The sequence below is a fragment of the Rutidosis leptorrhynchoides genome, chromosome 10 (genome assembly GCF_046630445.1).
Source record: "Rutidosis leptorrhynchoides isolate AG116_Rl617_1_P2 chromosome 10, CSIRO_AGI_Rlap_v1, whole genome shotgun sequence".
In the NCBI taxonomy this organism is placed as follows: Eukaryota; Viridiplantae; Streptophyta; class Magnoliopsida; order Asterales; family Asteraceae; genus Rutidosis; species Rutidosis leptorrhynchoides.
Genome location: NC_092342.1, coordinates 66,867,668 through 66,888,948, shown reverse-complemented (window position 1 = coordinate 66,888,948; position 21,281 = coordinate 66,867,668). Strand labels below are relative to the sequence as shown.

Here is a 21,281-nt window from a genome sequence, read left to right as displayed (position 1 = left end):
TACTACACCGAAACTCACATCATTTCAACAATTATTTGACATCATCCACCACATTTTCACAACAAATTTCTACCTTATCATTTTTTTTGCTAAGATAATGCGTACTATAATAAAGTCAATTCATCGAAAGTTGAAAAGACGAACAAAGATACAACTAAAGAACGTGCGGTAAGGCTCAGTAAAACAAACTCAACCTAACGAAGTGGATTCTAACTACAACCGAGCCGTACCCATCAGAGCATTAAACAAGCCCTGAAGCCCACAATAAACAATCAAGCCTAAACACAAAGAAACAACTAAACCTAATGCACGCGGTTGACTTTTTAAGTTCTACATTGCCACATGTGGTCTTAGGTCTATAGCAGTTTCTAGTAGGGAGTCCAATGGGCCCATAGTACAAGTTCGGAGTAATTCATTTCCCTTTGAGTCGTTTAACTTCTTTTTTGACAGCGATTGGGATCACTCGAGGGTGACTAAATCACTCGTTGCGATCATCTCCCGTTTTGACTATGCTAATGCAGCGATAATAACCCCGCCTCCATCGCTGCCCAGGAGGAAACCTTGAAACCGATCCAAGGGCACGGCCAAGTAAAACCCCCTCCCTTTACCCCCAAACGATATTGGAAATGTGCCATGTGTAAATATTTTATGGCAGAGATGAAATTGTGTTTTTAATATGTAGCGGTATTTTTAACTGATCACAACTTACACGTTTGACTTCTGATTCAACCTTCAACCTTATGATTGATTACAAGGGCATTTTTAACTGAATTTTTAACTGGCAAACAACGGGAATCGAATTATCGAAACCAGCGGCGTTGAATTATGAAAGTATTAGTGACCGGTGCTTCCGGTTACTTAGGTGGTAGACTGTGCCACACGTTACTCCGTCATGGCCACTCCTTCCGCGCATTCGTTCATCGCACCAGCGATTTCTCCCTCCTTCCTACACTTTCCAACGACATACCTCTACAACTTGCGTACGGTGACGTCACCGATTATCCGTCACTACTCGCCGCCTGCTCTGGCTGCCACGTCATCTTTCACGCCGTTGCTTTAGTTGACCCCTGGCTTCCAGATCCTTCTAAGTTTATCACTGTGAGTTAAATAGGTTTATGATTGAAGTTAATTTAGTGTTATAATTAAATCAGGTTTAACTATTGAATTTAATTATTTATATTTATAATTTTAATGATTTAATAGGTTAATGTTGGAGGTTTGAAGAATGTAATTAGAGCGTTTAAGGAGACGGCGATGATTGAGAAGATTATTTATACGTCGTCGTTTTTTGCTTTGGGATCAACTGATGGATATATTGCTGATGAGACTCAAGTAATAATTCTGCAATTTTATTTTGAAATAGTATCATATCATATATTGTTTAAACATCTTACTATCAATTACTGTATATTAAGTTGACCTTTTAGGTTTTTAAAGTTGTTAGGTTTTATTGTAGTAATGCTTTAAGTTAATGTAATTCTTAGGCTAGTTATAGTTATGAGTCATTCGTTTCATCCAAACATTGTGAATTTAAAGGTGAATTCTAATGTATTTGACCATTCACACAAGTCTTCATAGGGTTTGGAATATAATTTGAAGCTGATGAACTATCTATGTGGTCAATTCGTGTATGATTTGAACTGATCTAGTACAGTTGTTTCTGTAAATACGGAATAGTTTTAATGTACTTCTTTCTTCAAAATACAATAACACTCTTCTTTTGAAATCGAATATGGCTTCTACCGCCAAATTTTCATTTATTTCTTGTAGACTTTTTAAGCCATTTTTAGATAAATATACTTGTATTTAATGATAGATGCATTCCACAAAGTTTTTCTGTTCCGAGTACGGAGAAATCAAAGGTTATTGCTGATAAGATTGCTCTAGAAGCTGCTAAGGAAGGAGTACATATAGTAGCTGTTTATCCTGGAGTCATATATGGACCTGGTAAACTCACCATGGGGAACATTGTGGCCCAAATGGTAATTTTTATTCTACAAAAATTTGTACCCATACCTATCCACTATTAGTATATTTGTATATATTTTTATTAATATTAATTACATATTCAAACACTATTGATTGTTCTGAACTTGCTAAAAGTGTAAAATCATCTATACCTTGTCATCACATTGTTGAACGGTTTAATGGACGCTTGCCTGGCTACATTGGTTAGAGACACGATAAATTCTCTTCTAGTCATGTTGATGATGTGGTAGATGGCCACATTTCAGCTATAGACAAAGGTCAACCAGGTCAAAGATATCTTCTTACAGGAGAAAATGCATCATTCAATCAAGTTTTTGATATAGCTGCTGCTATTACAAACATAAAAACATCTTGGTTTCACATTCCCTTATTTGTAATCGAAATATATGGCTGGTTATCCGTTCTTTTCTCTAAAATAACTGGAAAACTTCCACTTATCAGCCCTTCGGTATTTTCAATTTCATCTTTATATTAAATCTAATTTTACAATACTATAATCTTCAAGGTGTCAACGGGACAGTTTGTTTTGAATTAAAACAGGTTGTGTATGTATTGAGACACCAGTGGGCTTATTCTTGTGATAAGGCGAAAAGAGAATTGAACTATCAACCGAGAAGCTTAACTGAAGGTCTAGAAGAAGTTCTTACATGGTTGAAGAACTTGGGTGCTATTAAATATTAACAAGAATACTAATGAGGTAAATTGAAGGTCTAAAAGAGGTTTATGTCTTAGTTTCGTTTAATATGTAAATAGAAATCTAGAAACCAGTTTGACCATCTAACATTTGAACCATATTATGTAGCATAAAGTCGCAACAAATTCTGACACCTTTCTTGCACGTATTTCAGGTCTCATATCTCAGGAGGCTAAAGTTCAAAATCATCATCGCACTATATTATCTTGATTGCTTTTTCACATCCCACATTCACAAATTTATTGTGTCAATCACTCAATCTCACTACATCTAAATGGGCATTAATTGTGAGTAAATTGACCCAACTTGTATTGACATCATTTGATTTCAAACCCATTATCCTAGCTGGCTATTTTGCCACCTTACACCGTGTTATAATATCGCTAATATCATATTTAAATTGTGTACGTCTTTTTGGGGCGAAAGGAGATGATTGTGGCCTTTTATTTCCTTGCCAAGTCTGACATTTGTCAATGGCCATATGCTTAGTTGACCTATTTACTTTTTGTAGGCAATTTGGCTTCATTTTAGCTTTATTTATCTTATTATTAACTCTGCGTATCTCTGCTTTTGTAAAATGAAATCCCTTCTCGAAAATATTACTCACTCTTTCTAGTTTTTACATTCTACTTACTACTATTTAGTAGTGCGTGCTTAACATGACAAAAAGACCTTCAGTTAAGCTTCTTGGCTTGTAGTGAAGTTCTCTCTCTGCCTTTCAAAAGAATAAACCCACTGGTGTCTCACAACATAAGCAGCCTGTTTTAAGTTGGAACAAATAGTTTTATATACTTATATAGTAGGCAAAAAAGACATCAATGAGAAAAAACTATCTGGATGTGTCAACTCGCTGGATTGTGTAATGGGTTGAAACATTCCTGGTTCAAAACGGATAGCTTTTGATGATCATGCAGGGTTGAGCTGAATTGTCAACACTTTTTGTTCTATTTCACAATTCTATTTAAAGGGACATTACCTTTTTGAGCGATTGGAGATCACGCACATCTACCACATCGTCTACCGTCTATAGTCTGCATGACAAAGACAACTTGATTACATTAAATCCTTCAACAGGCTGATAAGAATGAACAAGTATAAAACCAACAAATGCTGCATTTTTTGTACTAATTATCAAGAAGTGCATAAAAACAAAAGATATGATCACAATATCATCAATCTATTCAATCAGACGCACCAAAAATTAACATGAATAGAATGATCTAAGAGGTGTAAATATGAATGTGGTATTGCCCAAAATATATTTTTACATGTACATATACCTACACTACAAGCTTGTGAAAGAATTTGAAGTGTGTATAATCAGTTTCATTTTAGGATGGTTAGTATGTTTCCACAAGATCCTCATCACAGTTTCTAGTTAGGTGATTAAACCAACCCAAACCAGTACATGAATAAAAAAGAAATTACAAGTAATCTATTCAATCCGAAGCCAGATAACCGTACACCTAATTCATACAAGCGAGCTTAGCTTTTGTTGCTTAAAAATTATGCTGTATTATATAGATTAAAAAAACTGGTTTCTCTTGTGATTGAAAAATAAAAAACTTTTCCAGTAAAAAAATGAGTTCCAATAAAAGTAGGAAAGTGACTAACAAATGGTCCATCTATTAATGACTCATCAAAGTAGCAATGTAACTAACACATGTTCCCTCTAATGCTCAATAGATGACTTAATAGTTTCCATCGTTGGCCACTCTATGATTTGGTACAATAAATGTTACTCAATTTACGTACCAAACCTAACTGTTACATTCATTTTTGTCGTATCACAATCATTTCCCGCCAATAGTTTCGCTTCAAAGATTATTCCCCATACTCAATCCTAATAAACAATGATACCTAATAACCTCAACCAAGTGTTTTTCCAGAAAATGGCCCAATGGCTCGTATCCATTAAAGTGATTTGCTGAGGTGTCAACCTCCTATTGGTTGATCTCTTGTACTAGCTTTTCAAGTGCATCTTTCGAGAGAGGAAAGTGCAGGCAGTCCTGTCCATCAGAGTGTCTTCTTATCTTGACCAGTTCGTGATCTTTAAATTCTGTCAAATGGGAAATCAATGTGACCTGGTTACTCACCAAAAACCGCTCTCTGCAACTTGTGAACAACGCATCAATAGGCATTCTTGAATATAACCAAAAAAGCTTTTTAATATATGATCACACATTTTTTGATAAAATGCTTAGTAGGTTCAAATATGAAATCACTTGTCGAGTAACTTTGGTCAAGTACCAATTTATTAATTATCATATTTTTGTTTTTTTCGTATACCTAGGTTTCCGACCCGTTTTGCGGGTCAATCCCTGGTCCTGCTTTGCGAGCAGCCCAGAGTCATCGCGGGTTAACCTCCGTGACCACGAGAAGATTAATTTTTTCAGATTCGTGGATTCGAACCCATTACCTTCACTTTTGAAGGGTACACTCCTCTTAAGAAAATTGTAGCCTAACCATTTTTGGTAATATGTAAAAAAGTAAAGATTTACTATAAGATATTTTTGTTCAATTTCAGTATGGGCTAATTCAAGTAGTTATCAAAACAAATTACGACATATGGGTTCATTCACTTACTAAAATCCAACCACCGTAAATGAAGGTAACAATTTTAACCCACTTATAAACGGTCAATTTGGGTAATACTCTATTTCTGATGTGCCAAATGGGTAAAAAACAATTTAAACCCACTTATAAACGATCAATTTGGGTAATATTTTGTTCAATTTAAGAGTCATAAGTCACGCAACGTACATTGTATCCTACTAAATTGCTTCATTCAAAAAATCAATTAATATTTTAATCATATATAAAGTGAAAAACTTGCAGCAAAAAAATAATTTACAATTTCGGAACAAAAAGTCTTTCTAATAAACCCATCCCAGCCCTTCTATTTTGACTTTTGACCCTTACTAAAAAGATTAATCTGTTCTGATTCGAATCTGTTTTGACCTGCTACCTAACCCACTCATTTTGCCACCTCTAACCATAAAGAAAATTTTTTAACAGGTACCTTCTTCATCGGGATGGGCTAATTGATGTTCTACAAGAACTTTGAAGACGCTATGAGCATTTGGCGTCAAACTCTGTAAGACGATCGAGGCCGTCTTGACACTTTGTGATGTTCCACTATGAGCAAGTATAAGCGGATGGAACACGCCTGCAACGTTGTACGGAGCAAATGTAGGAACATGATGCCAACACCAATTGAATTGTACATGAACCATTTTCTTGTCCCACACTGTCAATGTTATTATGTTACATAATCAGTTTCAAATAAACGTAGCAATTATGACCCATTTACATATCTTTTTAAATCATGAATGAATTATTTGTCTATTAGATGGATTTCACTTACAAAGAGGTGCATTCACATGGTCTATAGAAGCAACAATGCGAACATGAGAGCAAGCGGTGATTCTTGCCAGAAGATGCTGACTATCAGAATCTCGTAACCCGGGCCCATCAATATTGTGAATGACAAGACAGACTAAGCATTCGTTTTCTGCTGCGGGGGGTCCATCAAGAAATGCAATAAGATCATCCATTGACCGAGAATTAAAAGGTTGTTGATCTTTTTGCAAGCCCCCAGAAGACGATCTTTAACACGCTTTCAGTTGATCCCATAATACTTCAGCCATTGCTGTAGCTACCTGCATATTGGTCCTTCATTAAAAGGTAGATAAATACGAGTAAACTGCATATACCCATCAACGAAAGCAAATTAGCAAGACATCATGTTATGTAACTGAAGATTGATAAGAGTGTATTATCTGATCCACAACAATTAATCACAAAGGTGAACACAATTAGGATGATAAGAAAAAAAAAAGTAAACAAAAATGTCCGATGTTACATTTGCAGTTATGTAATTTAAACAACATACCTGTTTAAGATTAATTGACTGAAGATAACCATTAACAACAATCACGCTATAATCAGTTAAGGATGTTGCGGCAAAATCTTCAATCAAACTCTTCTTAGATCCAAAACCATACATCAAAAGACCAAAACCATACCTGCATTCAGTTACAAAAGGACATTTCAATGATTTTCCATCTTTCATTTATTTAACAACAAGACTGAATTGAATGAACCTCTTTTTCAAACAGGGGAAGATTAACAACATATGAATTAAGAATATATACATACCTCAACTCAAAAACCCACTCATTATACAAACTTTTTTAACTACTTATCAATAAAGCAATTTAGACAACTCAGCTCGAAGATCCTGCAGTTTTCGAATTCCAAAAAGAAAATGTTATGACTTAAGACCTCCCTCTTTTACAAATTGTCATATTTTTAAGGTAATATATTTTTCTACTCCTATGTTTATCGATATGCACTCAAAAATCACCTACAACTTAATAAAAACAATTACTAATAACCATTTTCACACCAATGTTTCTTTGAAATAAACAAGTATTATAAATATATATTCATCGGAGTAGATGAGTATATATTATATATTATATTTATATTATATTATATATAGCATTTATAAGAAGGTTGTAGAAAAGATTAAAATTAAACTAAATTACAAAAATAATGAAATAATTGAGATTATTATATAATAACCTGTTCATAAACGAGATCGATATCTGATAGTTTACGAGCAGATTTCTTCCCCGATTTTCCAGATACTTTTGATAAAAAATAGTGTCTTGAGAATTCAAATTCCTCTTCATCGATATCATTTTCATCCATTTTAGATGAAACTAAAATATATCTCTGCACTTGCAATGAGAATAGCAGAAGATCAATTTGGTAAGGAATACGAGTTGCATTTTCCGTGATTGTGCCCAAACTACACTAATTTTCCCGCCAATTTTCCCGCTAAAAGTAACCCGGAGTATTACAGACTTAAGTACTGGTAGTAGCTTTTTATGTAATTTACAAGTTTAGGTTTGCTCAATTCTCAATTTTTACGTTTTGGTTTTTACTATTCATCCTTGTAAAGTAGTACGGCATCAATATTTCAAACTTTGTACTTGGTACTACCATAGGTTAAACGAGTTGGCAGTCATGTCCATCAGAGTGTCTTCTTATATTGACCAGTTCGTGATCTTTGAATTCTGTCAAATGGGAATTCAGTGTGACCTGGCTACTCACCAGAAACCGCTCTCTACAACTTGTGAACAACGCATCAATGGGCATTCCTAAATATAACCAAAAAAAGTTTTTCAATATATGATCACACATTAAAAATATTAAACCGTTCTGATCCAAACCTGTTTTGATCTGCTACCCAACCCACTTATTTTGCCACCTTTAACCATAAAGAAGATATTAAAAGGGTACCTTCTTCATCAGGATGGGCTAATTGATGTTCTGCAAGAACTTTGAAGACGCTTTGAGCATTCGGTGTAAAACTCTGTAAGACGATCGAGGCCGGCTTGACACTTTGTGATGTTCCACCATGACCAAGTATAAGAGGATGAAACACGCCTTCGACGTTGTAAGGAGCAAATGTAGGAACATGATGCCAACACCAATTGAACTGTACATGGATCATTTTCTTGTCCCACACTGTCAATGTTATTATCTTACACAATCAGTTCCAAATAAACATAGCAATTATGACCATTTACCTATTAATAGACCATTATCTAGTTTTATTAAATTAATTAGATGGATTTCACTTACAAAGAGGTGCATTCACATGGTCTATAGAAGCAACAATGAGAACATGAGAACAAGCAGCAATTCTTGCCAAAAGATGCTGACTATTAGAATCTCGCAACCCGGGCCCACCAATATTGTGAATGACAAAACAGACTAAGCATTCGTTATCTGCTGCGTGGGGCCCATCAAGAAATGAAATAAGATCATCCATTGACCGAGAATTAAAAGGTTGTTGATCTTTTTGCAAGCCCCCAGAAGACGATCTTGAACACGCTTTCAGTTGATCCCATAATACTTCAGCCATTGCTGTAGCTACCTGCATATTTGTCCTTCATTAAAAGGTAGATAAATACAAGTAAACTGCATATACCCATCAAGGAAAGCAAATTAGCAAGACATCATGTATTGTAAATGATGATTGATAAGAGTGTATTATCTGATCCACAACAATTAATCACAAAGGTGAACACAATTAGGATGATAAGAAGAAAAAAAAGTAAACAAAAATGTCCGATGTTACATTTGCAGTTATGTAATTTAAACAACATACCTGTTTAAGATTAATTGACTGAAGATAACCATTAACAACAATCACGCTATAATCAGTTAAGGATGTTGCGGCAAAATCTTCAATCAAACTCTTCTTAGATCCAAAATCATACATCAAAAGACCAAAACCATACCTGCATTCAGTTACAAAAGGACATTTCAATGATTTTCCATCTTTCATTTATTTAACAACAAGACTGAATTGAATGAACCTCTTTTTCAAACAGGGGAAGATTAACAACATATGAATTAAGAATATATACATACCTCAACTCAAAAACCCACTCATTATACAAACTTTTTTAACTACTTATCAACAAAGCAATTTCTTTCTCGTGCTTTGGCTCGATCTTAGACAACTCAGCTCGAAGATCCTGCAGTTTTCGAATTCCAAAAAGAAAATGTTATGACTTAAGACCTCCCTCTTTTACAAATTGTCATATTTTTAAGGTAATATATTTTTCTACTCCTATGTTTATCGATATGCACTCAAAAATCACCTACAACTTAATAAAAACAATTACTAATAACCATTTTCACACCAATGTTTCTTTGAAATAAACAAGTGTTATAAATATATATTCATCGGAGTAGATGAGTATATATTATATATTATATTATATATTATATTATATATAGCATTTATAAGAAGGTTGTAGAAAAGATTAAAATTAAACTAAATTACAAAAATAATGAAATAATTGAGATTATTATATAATAACCTGTTCATCAACGAGATCGATTTCTGATAGTTTACGAGCTGATTTCTTCCCCGATTTTCCAGATACTTTTGATAAAAAATAGTGTCTTGAGAATTCAAATTCCTCTTCATTGATATCATTTTCATCCATTTTAGATGAAACTAAAATATATCTCTGCACTTGCAATGAGAATAGCAGAAGATCAATTTGGTAAGGAATACGAGTTGCGTTTTCCGTGATTGTGCCCTAACTACACTAATTTTCCCGCCAATTTTCCCGCTAAAAGTAACACGGAGTATTACAGACTTAAGTACTGGTAGTAGCTTTTTATGTAATTTACAAGTTTAGGTTTGCTCAATTCTCAATTTTTACGTTTTGGTTTTTACTATTCATCCTTGTAAAGTAGTACGGCATCAATATTTCAAACTTTGTACTTGGTACTACCATAGGTTAAACGAGTTGGCAGTCCTGTCCATCAGAGTGTCTTCTTATATTGACCAGTTCGTGATCTTTGAATTCTATCAAATGGGAATTCAGTGTGACCTGGCTACTCACCAGAAACCGCTCTCTACAACTTGTGAACAACGCATCAATGGGCATTCCTAAATATAACCAAAAAAAGTTTTTCAATATATGATCACACATTAAAAATATTAAACCGTTCTGATCCAAACCTGTTTTGATCTGCTACCCAACCCACTTATTTTGCCACCTTTAACCATAAAGAAGATATTAAAAGGGTACCTTCTTCATCAGGATGGGCTAATTGATGTTCTGCAAGAACTTTGAAGACGCTTTGAGCATTCGGTGTAAAACTCTGTAAGACGATCGAGGCCGGCTTGACACTTTGTGATGTTCCACCATGACCAAGTATAAGAGGATGAAACACGCCTTCGACGTTGTAAGGAGCAAATGTAGGAACATGATGCCAACACCAATTGAACTGTACATGGATCATTTTCTTGTCCCACACTGTCAATGTTATTATCTTACACAATCAGTTCCAAATAAACATAGCAATTATGACCATTTACCTATTAATAGACCATTATCTAGTTTTATTAAATTAATTAGATGGATTTCACTTACAAAGAGGTGCATTCACATGGTCTATAGAAGCAACAATGCGAACATGAGAACAAGCAGCAATTCTTGCCAAAAGATGCTGACTATCGGAATCTCGCAACCCGGGCCCATCAATATTGTGAATGACAAGACAGACTAAGCATTCGTTTTCTGCTGCATGGGGCCCATCAAGAAATGCAATAACATCATCCATTGACGTAGAATTAAAAGGTTGTTGATATTTTTGCAAGCCCCCAGAAGACGACCTTGAACACGCTTTCAGTTGATCCCATAATACTTCAGCCATTGCTGTAGCTACCTGCATATTTGTCCTTCATTAAAAGGTAGATAAATACAAGTAAACTGCATATACCCATCAAGGAAAGCAAATTAGCAAGACATCATGTTATGTAACTGATGATTGATAAGAGTGTATTATCTGATCCACAACAATTAATCACAAAGGTGAACACAATTAGGATGATAAGAAGAAAAAAAGTAAACAAAAATGTCCGATGTTACATTTGCAGTTATGTAATTTAAACAACATACCTGTTTAAGATTAATTGACTGAAGATAACCATTAACAACAATCACGCTATAATCAGTTAAGGATGTTGTGGCAAAATCTTCAATCAAACTCTTCTTAGATCCAAAACCATACATCAAAAGACCAAAACCATACCTGCATTCAGTTACAAAAGGACATTTCAATGATTTTCCATCTTTCATTTATTTAACAACAAGACTGAATTGAATGAACCTCTTTTTCAAACAGGGAAAGATTAACAACATATGAATTAAGAATATATACATACCTCAACTCAAAAACCCACGCATTATACAAACTTTTTTAACTAGTTATCAACAAAGCAATTTCTTTCTCGTGCTTTGGCTCGATCTTAGACAACTCAGCTCGAAGATCCTGCAGTTTTCGAATTCCAAAAAGAAAATGTTATGACTTAAGACCTCCCTCTTTTTACAAATTGTCATATTTTTAAGGTAATATATTTTTCTACTCCTATGTTTATCGATATGCACTCAAAAATCACCTACAACTTAATAAAAACAATTACTAATAACCATTTTCACAGCAATGTTTCTTTAAAATAAACAAGTATTATAAATATATATTCATCGGAGTAGATGAGTATATATTATATATTATATTTATATTATATTATATATAGCATTTATAAGAAGGTTGTAGAAAAGATTAAAATTAAACTAAATTACAAAAATAATGAAATAATTGAGATTATTATATAATAACCTGTTCATCAACGAGATCGATTTCTGATAGTTTACGAGCTGATTTCTTCCCCGATTTTCCAGATAATTTTGATAAAAAATAGTATCTTGAGAATTCAAATTCCTCTTCATCGATATCATTTTCATCCATTTTAGATGAAACTAAAATATATCTCTGCACTTGCAATGAGAATAGCAGATGATCAATTTGGTAAGGAATACGAGTTGCGTTTTCCGTGATTGTGCCCTAACTACACTAATTTTCCCGCTTAAAGTTACACGGAGTATTGCAGACTTAAGTGCTGGTAGTAGCTTTTTATGTAATTTACAAGTTTAGGTTTGCTCAATTCTCAATTTTTACGTTTTGGTTTTTACTATTCATCCTTGTAAAGTAGTACGACATCAATATTTCAAACTTTGTACTTGGTACTACCTTAGGTTAAAAGAGTTGGCAGTCCTGTCCATCAGAGTGTCTTCTTATCTTGACCAGTTCGTGATCTTTGAATTCTGTCAAATGGGAATTCAGTGTGACCTGGCTACTCACCATAAACCGCTCTTCACAACTTGTGAACAACGCATCAATGGGCATTACTAAATATAACCAAAAAATCTTTCAATATATGATCACACATTAAAAATATTAAACCGTTCTGATCCAAACATGTTTTGATCTGCTACCCAACCCACTTATTTTGCCACCTTTAACCATAAAGAAGATATTAAAAGGGTACCTTCTTCATCAGGATGGGCTAATTGATGTTCTGCAAGAACTTTGAAGACGCTATGAGCATTTGGCGTCAAACTCTGTAAGACGATCGAGGCCGTCTTGACACTTTGTGATGTTCCTCTATGAGCAAGCATAAGCGGATGGAACACGCCTTCAACGTTGTACGGAGCAAATGTAGGAACATGATGCCAACACCAATTGAATTGTACATGAACCATTTTCTTGTCCCACACTGTCAATGTTATTATGTTACATAATCAGTTTCAAATAAACGTAGCAATTATGACCCATTTACATATCTTTTTAAATCATGAATGAATTATTTGTCTATTAGATGAATTTCACTTACAAAGAGGTGCATTCACATGGTCTATAGAAGCAACAATGCGAACATGAGAGCAAGCAGTGATTCTTGCCAGAAGATGCTGACTATCAGAATCTCGCAACCCGGGCCCATCAATATTGTGAATGACAAGACAGACTAAGCATTCGTTTTCTGCTGCGTGGGGCCCATAAAGAAATGCAATAAGATCAACCATTGACAGAGAATTAAAAGGTTGTTAATCTTTTTGCAAGCCCCCAGAAGACGATCTTGAACACGCTTTCAGTTGATCCCATAATACTTTCAGCCATCGCTGTAGCTACCTGCATATTGGTCCTTCATTAAAAGGTAGATAAATACGAGTAAACTGCATATACCCATCAAGGAAAGCAAATTAGCAAGACATCATGTTATGTAACTGATGATTTTATCTGATCCACAACAATTAATCACAAAGGTGAACACAATTAGGATGATAAGAAAAAAAAAGTAAACAAAAATGTCCGATGTTACATTTGCAGTTATGTAATTTAAACAACATACCTGTTTAAGATTAATTGACTAAAGATAACCATTAACAACAATCACGCTATAATAAGTTAAGGATGTTGCGGCAAAATCTTCAATCAAACTCTTCTTAGATCCAAAACCATACATCAAAAGACCAAAACCATACCTGCATTCAGTTACAAAAGGACATTTCAATGATTTTCCATCTTTCATTTATTTAACAACAAGACTGAATTGAATGAACCTCTTTTTCAAACAGGGGAAGATTAACAACATATGAATTAAGAATATATACATACCTCAACTCAAAAACCCACTCATTATACAAACTTTTTTAACTACTTATCAATAAAGCAATTTAGACAACTCAGCTAGAAGATCCTGCAGTTTTCGAATTCTAAAAAGAAAATGTTATGACTTAAGACCTCCCTCTTTTACAAATTGTCATATTTTTAAGGTAATATATTTTTCTACTCCTATGTTTATCGATATGCACTCAAAAATCACCTACAACTTAATAAAAACAATTACTAATAACCATCTTCACACCAATGTTTCTTTGAAATAAACAAGTATTATAAATATATATTCATCGGAGTAGATGAGTATATATTATATATTATATTAATATTATATTATAAATAGCATTTATAAGAAGGTTGTAGAAAAGATTAAAATTAAACTAAATTACAAAAATAATGAAATAATTGAGATTATTATATAATAACCTGTTCATCAACGAGATCGATTTCTGATAGTTTACGAGCTGATTTCTTCCCCGATTTTCCAGATACTTTTGATAAAAAATAGTGTCTTGAGAATTCAAATTCCTCTTCATCGATATCATTTTCATCCATTTTAGATGAAACTAAAATATATCTCTGCACTTGCAATGAGAATAGCAGAAGATCAATTTGGTAAGGAATACGAGTTGCGTTTTCCGTGATTGTGCCCAAACTACACTAATTTTCCCGCCAATTTTCCCGCTAAAAGTAACCTGGAGTATTGCAGACTTAAGTACTGGTAGTAGCTTTTTATGTAATTTACAAGTTTAGGTTTTCTCAATTCTCAATTTTTACGTTTTGGTTTTTACTATTCATCCTTGTAAAGTAGTACGGCATCAATATTTCAAACTTTGTACTTGGTACTACTATAGGTTAAACGAGTTGGCAGTCCTGTCCATCAGAGTGTCTTCTTATCTTGACCAGTTCATGATCTTTGAGTTCTGTCAAATGGGAATTCAGTGTGACCAGGCTACTCACCAGAAACCGCTCTCTACAACTTGTGAACAACGCATCGATGGGCATTCCTAAATATAAACAAAAAAAGTTTTTCAATATATGATCACACATTAAAAATATTAAACCGTTCTGATCCAAACCTGTTTTGATCTGCTACCCAACCCACTTATTTTGCCACCTTTAACCATAAAGAAGATATTAAAAGGGTACCTTCTTCATCAGGATGGGCTAATTGATGTTCTGCAAGAACTTTGAAAACGCTTTGAGCATTCGGTGTCAAACTCTGTAAGACGATCGAGGCCGTCTTGACACTTTGTGATGTTCCACCATGAGCAAGTATAAGAGGATGAAACACGCCTTCGACGTTGTAAGGAGAAAATGTAGGAACATGATGCCAACACCAATTGAACTGTACATGGACCATTTTCTTGTCCCACACTGTCAATGTTATTATCTTACACAATCAGTTCCAAATAAACATAGCAATTATGACCATTTACCTATTAATAGACCATATCTAGTTTTATTAAATTAATTAGATGGATTTCACTTACAAAGAGGTGCATTCACATGGTCTATAGAAGCAACAATGCGAACATGAGAACAAGCAGCAATTCTTGCCAAAAGATGCTGACTATCAGAATCTCGCAACCCGGGCCCATCAATATTGTGAATGACAAGACAGACTAACCATTTGTTATCTGCTGTGTGGGGCCCATCAAGAAATGCAATAAGATCATCCATTGACCGAGAATTAAAAGGTTGTTGATCTTTTTGCAAGCCCCCAGAAGACGATCTGGAACACGCTTTCAGTTGATCCCATAATACTTCAGCCATTGCTGTAGCTACCTGCATATTTGTCCTTCATTAAAAGGTAGATAAATACAAGTAAACTGCATATACCCATCAAGGAAAGCAAATTAGCAAGACATCATGTATTGTAACTGATGATTGATAAGAGTGTATTATCTGATCCACAACAATTAATCACAAAGGTGAACACAATTAGGATGATAAGAAGAAAAAAAGTAAACAAAAATGTCCGATGTTACATTTGCAGTTATGTAATTTAAACAACATACATGTTTAAGATTAATTGAAAGAAGATAACCATTAACAACAATCACGCTATAATCAGTTAAGGATGTTGCGGCAAAATCTTCAATCAAACTCTTCTTAGATCCAAAACCATACATCAAAAGACCAAAACCATACCTGCATTCAGTTACAAAAGGACATTTCAATGATTTTCCATCTTTCATTTATTTAACAACAAGACTGAATTGAATGAACCTCTTTTTCAAACAGGGGAAGATTAACAACATATGAATTAAGAATATATACATACCTCAGCTCAAAAACCCACTCATTATACAAACTTTTTTAACTACTTATCAACAAAGCAATTTATTTCTCGTGCTTTGGCTCAATCTTAGACAACTCAGCTCAAAGATCCTGCAGTTTTCGAATTCCAAAAAGAAAATGTTATGACTTAAGACCTCCCTCTTTTACAAATTGTCATATTTTTAAGGTAATATATTTTTCTACTCCTATGTTTATCGATATGCACTCAAAAGTCACCTAAAACTTAATAAAAACAATTACTAATAACCATTTTCACACCAATGTTTCTTTGAAATAAACAAGTATTATAAATATATATTCATCGGAGTAGATGAGTATATATTATATATTATATTTATATTATATTATATATAGCATTTATAAGAAGGTTGTAGAAAAGATTAAAATTACACTAAATTACAAAAATAATGAAATAATTGAGATTATTATATAATAACCTGTTCATCAACGAGATCGATTTATGATAGTTTACGAGCTGATTTCTTCCCCGATTTTCAAGATACTTTTGATAAAAAATAGTATCTTGAGAATTCAAATTCCTCTTCATCGATATCATTTTCATCCATTTTAGATGAAACTAAAATATATCTCTGCACTTGCAATGAGAATAGCAGAAGATCAATTTGATAAGGAATACGAGTTGCGTTTTCCGTGATTGTGCCCTAACTACACTAATTTTCCCGCCAATTTTCCCGCTAAAAGTAACACGGAGTATTGCAGACTTAAGTACTGGTAGTAGCTTTTTATGTAATTTACAAGTTTAGGTTTGCTCAATTCTCAATTTTTACGTTTTGGTTTTTACTATTCATCCTTGTAAAGTAGTACGACATCAATATTTCAAACTTTGTACTTGGGACTACCATAGGTTAAACGAGTTGGCAGTCCTGTCCATCAGAATGTCTTCTTATCTTGACCAGTTCGTGATCTTTGAATTCTGTCAAATGGGAATTCAGTGTGACCTAGCTACTCACCAGAAACCGCTCTCTACAACTTGTGAACAACGCATCAATGGGCATTCCTAAATATAACCAAAAAAAGCTTTTCAATATATGATCACACATTAAAAATATTAAACCGTTCTGATCCAAACCTGTTTTGATCTGCTACCCAACCCACTTATTTTGCCACCTTTAACCATAAAGAAGATATTAAAAGGGTACCTTCTTCATCAGGATGGGCTAATTGATGTTCTGCAAGAACTTTGAAGACAATTTGAGCATTCGGTGTCAAACTCTGTAAGACGATCGACGCCGTCTTGACACTTTGTGATGTTCCACCATGAGCAAGTATAAGAGGATGAAACATGCCTTCGACGTTGTAAGGAGCAAATGTAGGAACATGATGCCAACACCAATTGAACTGTACATGGACCATTTTCTTGTCCCACACTGTCAATGTTATTATCTTACACAATCAGTTCCAAATAAACATAGCAATTATGACCCATTTACCTATTAATAGACCATTATCTAGTTTTATTAAATTAATTAGATGGATTTCACTTACAAAGAGGTGCATTCACATGGTCTACAGAAGCAACAATGCGAACATGAGAACAAGCAGCAATTCTTGGCAAAAGATGCTGACTATCAGAATCTCGCAACCCGGGCCCATCAATATTGTGAATGACAAGACAGACTAAGCATTCATTTTCTGCTGCGTGGGGCCCATCAAGAAATGCAATAAGATCATCCGTTGACCGAGAATTAAATGGTTGTTAGTCTTTTTGCAAGCCCCCAGAAGACGATCTTGAACACGCTTTCAGTTGATCCCATAATACTTCAGCCATTGCTGTAGCTACCTGCATATTTGTCCTTCATTAAAAGGTAGATAAATACAAGTAAACTGCATATACCCATCAAGGAAAGCAAATTAGCAAGACATCATGTTATGTAACTGAGGATTGATAAGAGTGTATTATCTGATCCACAACAATTAATCACAAAGGTGAACACAATTAGGATGATAAGAAAAAAAAAAGTAAACAAAAATGTCCGATGTTACATTTGCAGTTATGTAATTTAAACAACATACCTGTTTAAGATTAATTGACTGAAGATAACCATTAACAACAATCACGCTATAATCAGTTAAGGATGTTGTGGCAAAATCTTCAATCAAACTCTTCTTAGATCCAAAACCATACATCAAAAGACCAAAACCATACCTGCATTCAGTTACAAAAGGACATTTCAATGATTTTCCATCTTTCATTTATTTAACAACAAGACTGAATTGAATGAACCTCTTTTTCAAACAGGGGAAGATTAACAACATATGAATTAAGAATATATACATACCTCAACTCAAAAACCCACTCATTATACAAACTTTTTTAACTAGTTATCAACAAAGCAATTTCTTTCTCGTGCTTTGGCTCGATCTTAGACAACTCAGCTCAAAGATCCTGCAGTTTTCGAATTCCAAAAAGAAAATGTTATGACTTAAGACCTCCCTCTTTTACAAATTGTCATATTTTTAAGGTAATATATTTTTCTACTCCTATGTTTATCGATATGCACTCAAAAATCACCTACAACTTAATAAAAACAATTACTAATAACCATTTTCACAGAAATGTTTATTTGAAATAAATAAGTATTATAAATATATATTCATCGGAGTAGATGAGTATATATTATATATTATATTTATATTATATTATATATAGCATTTATAAGAAGGTTGTAGAAAAGATTAAAATTAAACTAAATTACAAAAATAATGAAATAATTGAGATTATTATATAATAACCTGTTCATCAACGAGATCGATTTCTGATAGTTTGCGAGCTGATTTCTTCCCCGATTTTCCAGATAATTTTGATAAAAATAGTATCTTGAGAATTCAAATTCCTCTTCATCGATATCATTTTCATCCATTTTAGATGAAACTAAAATATATCTCTGCACTTGCAATGAGAATAGCGGATGATCAATTTGGTAAGGAATACGAGTTGCGTTTTCCGTGATTGTGCCCTAACTACACTAATTTTCCCGCTAAAAGTAACACGGAGTATTGCAGACTTAATTACTGGTAGTAGCTTTTTATGTAATTTACAAGTTTAGGTTTGCTCAATTCTCAATTTTTACGTTTTGGTTTTTACTATTCATCCTTGTAAAGTAGTACGGCATCAATATTTCAAACTTTGTACTTGGTACTACCTTAGGTTAAACGAGTTGGCAGTCATGTCCATCAGAGTGTCTTCTTATCTTGACCAGTTCGTGATCTTTGAATTCTATCAAATGGGAATTCAGTGTGACCTGGCTACTCACCATAAACCGCTCTTCACAACTTTTGAACAACGCATCAATGGGCATTACTAAATATAACCAAAAAATCTTCCAATATATGATCACACATTAAAAATATTAAACCGTTCTGATCCAAACCTGTTTTGATCTGCTACCCAACCCACTTATTTTGCCACCTTTAACCATAAAGAAGATATTAAAAGGGTACCTTCTTCATCAGGATGGGCTAATTGATGTTCTGCAAGAACTTTGAAGACGCTTTGAGCATTCGGTGTAAAACTCTGTAAGACGATCGAGGCCAGCTTGACACTTTGTGATGTTCCACCATGACCAAGTATAAGAGGATGAAACACGCCTTCGACGTTGTAAGGAGAAAATGTAGGAACATGATGCCAACACCAATTGAACTGTACATGGACCATTTTCTTGTCCCACACTGTCAATGTTATTATCTTACACAATCAGTTCCAAATAAACATAGCAATTATGACCATTTACCTATTAATAGACCATTATCTAGTTTTATTAAATTAATTAGATGGATTTCACTTACAAAGAGGTGCATTCACATGGTCTATAGAAGCAACAATGCGAACATGAGAACAAGCAGCAATTCTTGCCAAAAGATGCTGACTATTAGAATCTCGCAACCCGGGCCCATCAATATTGTGAATGACAAGACAGACTAAGCATTCGTTTTCTGCTACGTGGGGCCCATCAATAAATGCAATAAGATCATACATTGACCGAGAATTAAAAGGTTGTTGATCTTTTTGCAAGCCCCCAGAAGACGATCTTGAAAACGCTTTCAGTTGATCCCATAATACTTCAGCCATTGCTGTATCTACCTGCATATTTGTCCTTCATTAAAAGGTAGATAAATACAAGTAAACTACATATACCCATCAAGGAAAGCAAATTAGCAAGACATCATGTTATGTAACTGATGATTGATAAGAGTGTATTATCTGATCTACAACAATTTACCACAAAGGTGAACACAATTAGGATGATAAGAAAAAAAAAGTAAACAAAAATGTCTGATGTTACATTTGCAATTATGTAATTTAAACAACATACCTGTTTAAGATTAATTGACTGAAGATAACCATTAACAACAATCACGCTATAATCAGTTAAGGATGTTGCGGCAAAATTTTTCCATCAAACTCTTCTTAGATCCAAAACCATACATCAAAAGACCAAAACCATATCTGCATTCAGTTACAAAAGGACACTTCAATGATTTTCCATCTTTCATTTATTTAACAACAAGACTGAATTGAATGAACCTCTTTTTCAAACAGGGGAAGATTAACAACATATGAATTAAGAATATATACATACCTCAACTCAAAAACCCACTCATTATACAAACTTTTGTAACTACTTATCAACAAAGCAATTTCTTTCTCGTGCTTTGGCTCGATCTTAGACAACTCAGCTCGAAGATCCTGCAGTTATCGAATTCCAAAAAGAAAATGTTATGACTTAAGACGTCCCTCTTTTACAAATTATCATATTTTTAAGGTAATATATTTTTCTACTCCTATGTTTATCGATATGCACTCAAAAATCACCTATAACTTAATAAAAACAATTACTAATAACCATTTTAACACCAATGTTTGTTTGAAATAAACAAGTATTATAAATATATATTCATCGAAGTAGATGAGTATATATTATATATTATATATTATATTATATTATATATAGCATTTATAAGGAGGTTTTAGAAAAGTTTAAAATTAAACTAAATTACAAAAATAATGAAATAATTGAGATTATTATATAATAACCTGTTCATCAACGAGATCGATTTCTGATAGTTTACGAGCTGATTTCTTCCCCGATTTTCCAGATACTTTTGATAAAAAATAGTATCTTGAGAATTCAAATTCCTCTTCATCGATATCATTTTCATCCATTTTAGATGAAACTAAAATATATCTCTGCACTTGCAATGAGAATAG

General features: G+C 33.7%; 8 pseudogenes; 1 reads left to right on the top strand and 7 right to left on the bottom strand.

Moving 5' to 3' along the window:
- Nucleotides 1-789: 789 nt before the first annotated feature.
- LOC139872588 (uncharacterized) lies at nt 790-3,090 on the top strand (annotated as a pseudogene).
- Nucleotides 3,091-4,626: 1,536 nt separating this feature from the next.
- On the bottom strand, nt 4,627-7,402 carry LOC139873504 (origin of replication complex subunit 2-like; annotated as a pseudogene).
- A 300-nt stretch (nt 7,403-7,702) lies between these two features.
- On the bottom strand, nt 7,703-9,720 carry LOC139870353 (origin of replication complex subunit 2-like; annotated as a pseudogene).
- Nucleotides 9,721-10,020: 300 nt separating this feature from the next.
- On the bottom strand, nt 10,021-12,037 carry LOC139870352 (origin of replication complex subunit 2-like; annotated as a pseudogene).
- Nucleotides 12,038-12,229: 192 nt separating this feature from the next.
- On the bottom strand, nt 12,230-14,302 carry LOC139870351 (origin of replication complex subunit 2-like; annotated as a pseudogene).
- Nucleotides 14,303-14,602: 300 nt separating this feature from the next.
- Nucleotides 14,603-16,617, bottom strand: LOC139870350 (origin of replication complex subunit 2-like; annotated as a pseudogene).
- A 300-nt stretch (nt 16,618-16,917) lies between these two features.
- LOC139870348 (origin of replication complex subunit 2-like) lies at nt 16,918-18,933 on the bottom strand (annotated as a pseudogene).
- Nucleotides 18,934-19,221: 288 nt separating this feature from the next.
- LOC139870347 (origin of replication complex subunit 2-like) lies at nt 19,222-21,236 on the bottom strand (annotated as a pseudogene).
- Nucleotides 21,237-21,281: the final 45 nt, after the last annotated feature.